Raw genomic sequence first — 6,589 nt, 5'->3', positions numbered from 1 at the left:
TTTACTCCCACAGTGTGGATCTTGAGTGACAGTGTGGCGTGCTGCTGAGAAGGCCTTGGGGATCAGCTTCAGGTGAACTGTCTGGGTTGGAATGGTCTTCTTTCTTGCTTTTCCCACGTCCTCCAACGAAGAAGAGCAGCAGATGCACCAGATGTCATCATCTACTGTGCCTTTACCCACACAAGTCTTTATATCCACATTATTGATGATTATTTATCAAAACAATCTAATTGTGTAAATGTGTGAAAGCACCAATAGTTAGAGAAGGATTTTGATTTTGATTGGTGTTTTAATACAGTTACTTGTGATATCTCACATGTGGCTTTGATTTACTACCATTGAAAATGTAGCCCAATTTGTACACAATGCAGGGTAGGTCTAGGTAATGAGTGACAACCTGGGAATATCACCCAAGGAAATACCAACAGATAAACCATACAGATTCTTTGTCATTGTAAACATAAATGAGGGAACAGAGACATGGTATTCAAGTAGAACACAACACACTTTATTAAAAGACAGTCTGGACAGGATTGACAAATACTAGTTCACTTGCATTGACCTCAAACAAGACAGGACACTACTTTCAAGTCTGAAATGTACCTAGATTTGGTAGAAAAAAGAACATTTCAGCTTGTCGCCTGATGTCACTATTACTGGACAGCAGCCGACAGCAGTAAGGATTTTGACAGTTCTGATGAATCAAACCACAGTCCAAGTCAGAAACACAATCATCATATATGCTGTGAGCCTGTTAGAATTCAAAAACCAATACTGCCGACGATTAACTAGCCCATATCAAGCTGTTAAGTTGTGTTAAGTTAACACTGTTAACGGTATGTCAGCTCTCAGTTTCAATCAGTCAGTTTCTGAATTGCAATAATGTTAACGTTAATCTCAGAATGTCTGTTATAGTAATACTATAATAAAAAAGATAATAATAATATTAATGATAATGGGTCATGGCATTGACGTAACGTTACCGTAACGTATAGCCTCTTAACAGCTAGGTTAGGCTACATCTGGAACTGAAATGTGACATTAACGTTAATATTTCTATTAGGTCAAACACACCTTAACGTTACAGAGTGTGGCACTTTCTGATTAACATCAACATTAAGTCCAAGATCAAGTCATTTTCGGTATATTCAGTGTGTGTGAAAAGCATAATAATGTTACACTCAGGTTAGCATAGCACAGATGGTTGTCCGGCTGTTAGCAGTTAGCTGACGTATAGCTGACCACCGACAACAGCATTCACTCACCGGAAAAAGTGGAAACCACTTTTCTTTGAGGTACGGTTACTACAACGCATCGCAAAAAGCCATATTTACAGTCCAATATTTGGATTAAATTGACAAAAAGACGCAACAGGACAAACATGAAGTCAGACAACTATAGAAAGCACTATCCAGCACAGGCTGCCGGACTGTCACTATGGCCGCCTGTCACTCAACCGGGCCACGCCCTTAATTATGCATAACTTTAAACCCGGCTGTAAAGACGTTTAATTACTGTTACAAAGTGGGGCATTTTAACAGGAACGACGGGACTTCTGAGTCCTGCCTCAAGTGGCCATTCGAGATATTGCAATCCTACAGAATTATGAATAATGAGTAAAACAATTATCAAACAGTAAAAATCAAACAACTTATAATCAAGTCATTCAGAAACATCAAACATTATACACTACGGGCCCTATCATCGCAAAGGCGGTAATTTTGCGTTAGCGCCCATTTTGCGCTGGAATAGCGCGCAGAGCCCTAATTGTGGCCGTGTCGGCCCGCTGCACTTCGCGTCATCTTGGCGCAAACCTCATATAGGCGTGTTTATGCCCATAACAGTATTCACAAGTGTGAGATCACTCCCCTTAAAAGCCACAGCGTCACTGCCATCACGTCTGTGACGGCAGCTTCTTTCTTGCTGAGTGCAAGCAGAGTGACAGAGAGAGAGAGAGAGAGAGAGAGAGAGGAGAGAACGAGAGAGGGAAGAGAGAGGGAGAGAATTGGAGGATGAACCCTGTTCGGATTCGTAACGAAAATTGATGCTGATGGAACGATCTATTTGAAACACACTAAAGGGCCGTCGCGCAGTTACGCAGTGAATATCCCCATGTCCCAAAGCGTGCGCTTACTGTAATTAGTCATTTCGTTCATATAGGCTATAACATACACATTTAAAAAATATTCGTTTCTTGGTAACACTTTACAATAACTATACACTATAATGCATTAATAAAGCATTAGTAAATACTTAATTCATCATGAATTCATCATTTATAAAGCATTATTCATACATCACTAAGCATTAGTAACACAGTTATAAACATTTTATTCCTGATTAATAACTTAATCTCTAATGTGTTTAATGATTGTATTCTCATACTTTGTAAATGATAGATTCACTATTTATAAATACGTATTATATCAATTATGAACCATTTATTTAGGAGTTGTTAATGGTTCATAACATCATTTAGAAAGTGTAAGTAAATGATTAAACAACTATTCATATGTATGTACATTTATGTGTACATTTGTACATATGATTTAGACATGGTTAGTGAGTGTTAGTAGATGGTTTATAAACACTTATTGATACTCAAACTCATGATTAATTAAGGTAGTTACTAGTCATTAGTTAAGTATTTTGTGTGAGCCCATCTAAAGTGAGGACTATGCCTTATAAAGCATTTAATAAATGAGATAGAAGGTCTCGGCTGACCTTGACCAATGGAGGCAGATGTCTGAATGGCCAAACGGCCAGGGAATGATTCTGAGAGATGTGTTTCACTCAGGGTTTTGTGTCTCTAAGAGGGTCAGAATTGCATGATGGGACAGAAATGCAAATTAAGCCTCCCAGAGCCTTCTAAACAGCCAATAGGAGGATTTCTTGAATAACTCTGGAACTGACGCTCGGATCTTTCTGAAAATGTCCAGGAAGGGAGCATGGGCTTTCCAACGAAACCGTCCATGAGTCTCTACGACCTCGGGAAGTGGGTGAAATTGACATTTTGGTGTATTTTTATAGGTTTTTAAGTGTCAAAGGTGTAATACTTATTTATCCCTAAACAGTAGATGGGTGGGGTTACTCCCCTAAGGGTTTGTGGATGGGGCGGTTCACTTGGGTTCACTTTACTTACACTTTCTAAATGATCCTATGAACCATTAACAACTCATAAATAAATGGTTTGTAATTGATATAATACTCATCTATAAATTGTGAATCTATCATTTAAGGATGAGAATACAATCATTAAACACATTACAGATTAGGTTATTAATCGGGAATCAAATTTTTATAACTGTGTTTATTAACTTACTTACTATCTGTTAGCTTAGTAATGTATGAATAATGCTTTTTAAATGATGAGTTCATTGGGAATTAAGTATTTACGAATGCTTTATTAATGCTTTGTAGTGTATAGTTATTATGAAGTGTTATCAAAAAATATTTATTTTTTATTGTTATTTATTTATTTATTTATTTTAAGTAGTACTTAAAAGAGGCACTATAAGGAGCCGTGGCTCTAGAGCCTCAGGTTGAGTATCGCTGCATCTAGTCTGTGAGAGTAGAGCATGTTTGGTCCTGATCCATGGAGGCTGGACTGAGGCCTTGGTAGGTGGAGTCTGGATCCAGAGTACCGTACGTTTGGTCCTGGTCCATGGTGGCTGGACTGAGGCCTTGGTAGGTGGAGTCTGGATCCAGAGTACCGTACGTTTGGTCCTGGTCCATGGTGGCTGGACTGAGGCCTTGGTAGGTGGAGTCTGGATCCAGAGTACCGTACGTTTGGTCCTGGTCCATGGTGGCTGGGCTGAGGCCTTGGTAGGTGGAGTCTGCAGCGATGTCATCATACTCAGAATCAGAGCCTGACTGAGCTGCAGCGATGTCATCATACTCAGAATCAGAGCCTGTCTGAGCTGCAGCGATGTTCTCATACTCAGGATCAGAGTCTGCCTGATGAAGAGAAGACAGACAAGATGAGAAAGGAAAACTTAACTTTCATATAAACAAACACAAATTTGCAATTATAGCTGTGACCAGATATGCAAATTTCTGATTTTTGTGGACCAACAGAGTGACTTATAGAGCTGCCCCCTGCAGGTAATAAAGGACCAACAGAGTGACTTATAGAGCTGCTGCCCCTGCAGGTAATAAAGGACCAACAGAGTGACTTATAGAGCTGCTGCCCCCTGCAGGTAATAAAGGACCAACAGAGTGACTTATAGAGCTGCTGCCCCCTGCAGGTAATAAAGGGCCAACAGAGTGACTTATAGAGCTGCTGCCCCCTGCAGGTAATAAAGGACCAACAGAGTGACTTATAGAGCTGCTGCCCCCTGCAGGTAATAAAGGACCAACAGAGTGACTTATAGAGCAGCTGGAGGTCAGACTGATCTGCAGAACCAGAGCCGTATATATAGAAGAGTCGCAACATCTCCATTCACTCCAATGGACCTTCTTTTTTTTTTTTTTTTTACTTTTTTAGAGTTCCAGGAAGTAAGGTCCTGGATTAAGCAGCACTGTCGAGTTGCAGCAAAATGGACAGTTTGTGTTGTACTTTGAAAGTGTTTTTTTCTAGAATCAAATTGTACATTATCAGCTTCATTTTAGCATTCAAAAGTAGTGCAAGACCCCTTCCTGGCTGTTCATTGGCTAATGAGTCATGCATTTTGGTCCTCCGCTGACGCCACTCTCTCTCTAAGTTGCTCTGCGCAGAACCAAACAGAATGTGAGGTCATGTGATCAGTATGGTTTACCAGGCTCCTCCTACATGTGTTCTGCACACACTGTAAACACTTTATATGTCCATTTTAAAGGATTTTCCAAAATTATAACACTTAATTGAAATGACAGTTATTACTATTTATTATTTTCTTTTTTGTTATTCAACAGATTATAAAATGTGTTATCTGATTTAAAAAAGCATAGATAGTGCTAACACTAATAGTGCAACTTTTTCAATTGGAACTGTAATTTTACATAGAAAGAATCCAGCCAAAGTTACTGCCCAGATATTTTGTTGAATTTGTTTGTTATTAAAAAGTAAAAATAGATAAGAACAAACAAACAAAAAGTTTAAAACAAGAGTTTGACAGCATGGGTTGCCTAAGCAACAATAAAAGTAAAAATAGATACAAAAAAAAAAAACTCACCTGCAAGTTTATGGTTACAGAGTTTCCCCTGGTGCTCGAACCTGTGAACACAGACAACACAAAGGTTGTTTGCGTGTGTGTGTGCATCTGTGTGTGTTTGTGTGTGTGTGTTTGTGTTTGTGTGTGTGTGTGTGTGTGCATCTGTGTGTGTGTGTGTGTGTTTGTGTGCATCTGTGTGTGTGGTAACTCACGTTCCCTCTTTGTCTTCCATTTGTAGAGCAGCAGCAGACTAGCCAGCACAACGGCCAGCAGCACAACGGCCACAGCCACACTCACATACACGACCCACCCCAGAGATCTGATGGGCTCACCTGGGCGAGAGAGGTAGAGGGAGAGTGGGGAAGAGGAGAGAGAGGGAGGTAGAATGAGAGCAAGTCAAAAAGAGAGAAGCAGGAGATGAAGGGAATCTTCTTATAATGACTGTGAGCATGAGAGGTGTCTGTGAGCAGAATTGTGTTCGGCCACAGCTATGCCATTTGACGTGCAATCGGGCTGAATCTTTCAGGAAGTGTAAAGAGCGGCCCCCTGCTGGTGACCTAACGGAGGCAGATTTTTTAATGAGGTAATTAGGCCTGATTAATTGCCGAATGTGCATGTTTTTAAGCCTTCACACTCACAGAGTCATCGTGACATCATCAGCATCGAGTGCTGATGATGTCGGCAGGCTCCGTCAAAAGGGATGTAACAGCACTCGCACGCATGCTGCGCTTTACCCGATTAAAATGAAGTGAACGTGACCGGTGTGTAGTCAAAACCTACCATTTTCAGCATATAGCAAGTTGCTACTTGCTACTAGCAACGAGCTAGAGTTGTTATTGTTGTTTCATAGCAACGGATGCATTTGAGAGCGACACGCAGGGAGTGGAAAAAGAAATGCATTAATGGGCGGAGCCGGTCGGTTGGAGCCAATGGCAGAGCTTGCAGGGAGCGGAAAGGGATTTTCTTCCGCTGCCGACAGCGCCTCTTGAGTTCCTGTTGCACCACATTGAAACGGGGCTGCTGCCCCCAGAGGTTAGAGATTTTTTTTTTTTTTTTTTTTACCGATGGGTTCCCAGATTGGCATGACAGTGGTGCGGGCTCCACGCGACATACACGTTATCAATCACAATGAAACTGTACCCACCTCCCACACAATATTGTTATCCAAGATTTTGATGCCATGGTATTCCCAAATATTGCGTAGTTTCACAGGTATTCACATGTCAGTGCCTAAGTTTAAGCTCAAACACAGCCTTCTTCGACTGTATAATTTCGGGTTCAACTGCTCCACAGCGCCAGATGTATCGGTTCGGTGCTCAGTGGTGCAAGGGTTGTACTGCAGTTTACAATTTAGACCATCGGCTGCGCTCCTTGAATATCGTGGATATAAGACTCGATCCAGTTGCTGTAGCCCTTTTTTTAAAATCCTGTACACATTCATCTGCCCATTTATCGAT

Source organism: Poromitra crassiceps (assembly GCF_964638095.1).
Source record: "Poromitra crassiceps genome assembly, contig: HAP1_SCAFFOLD_803, whole genome shotgun sequence".
NCBI lineage: Eukaryota > Metazoa > Chordata > Actinopteri > Beryciformes > Melamphaidae > Poromitra > Poromitra crassiceps.
This window is presented reverse-complemented; position numbering follows the sequence as displayed.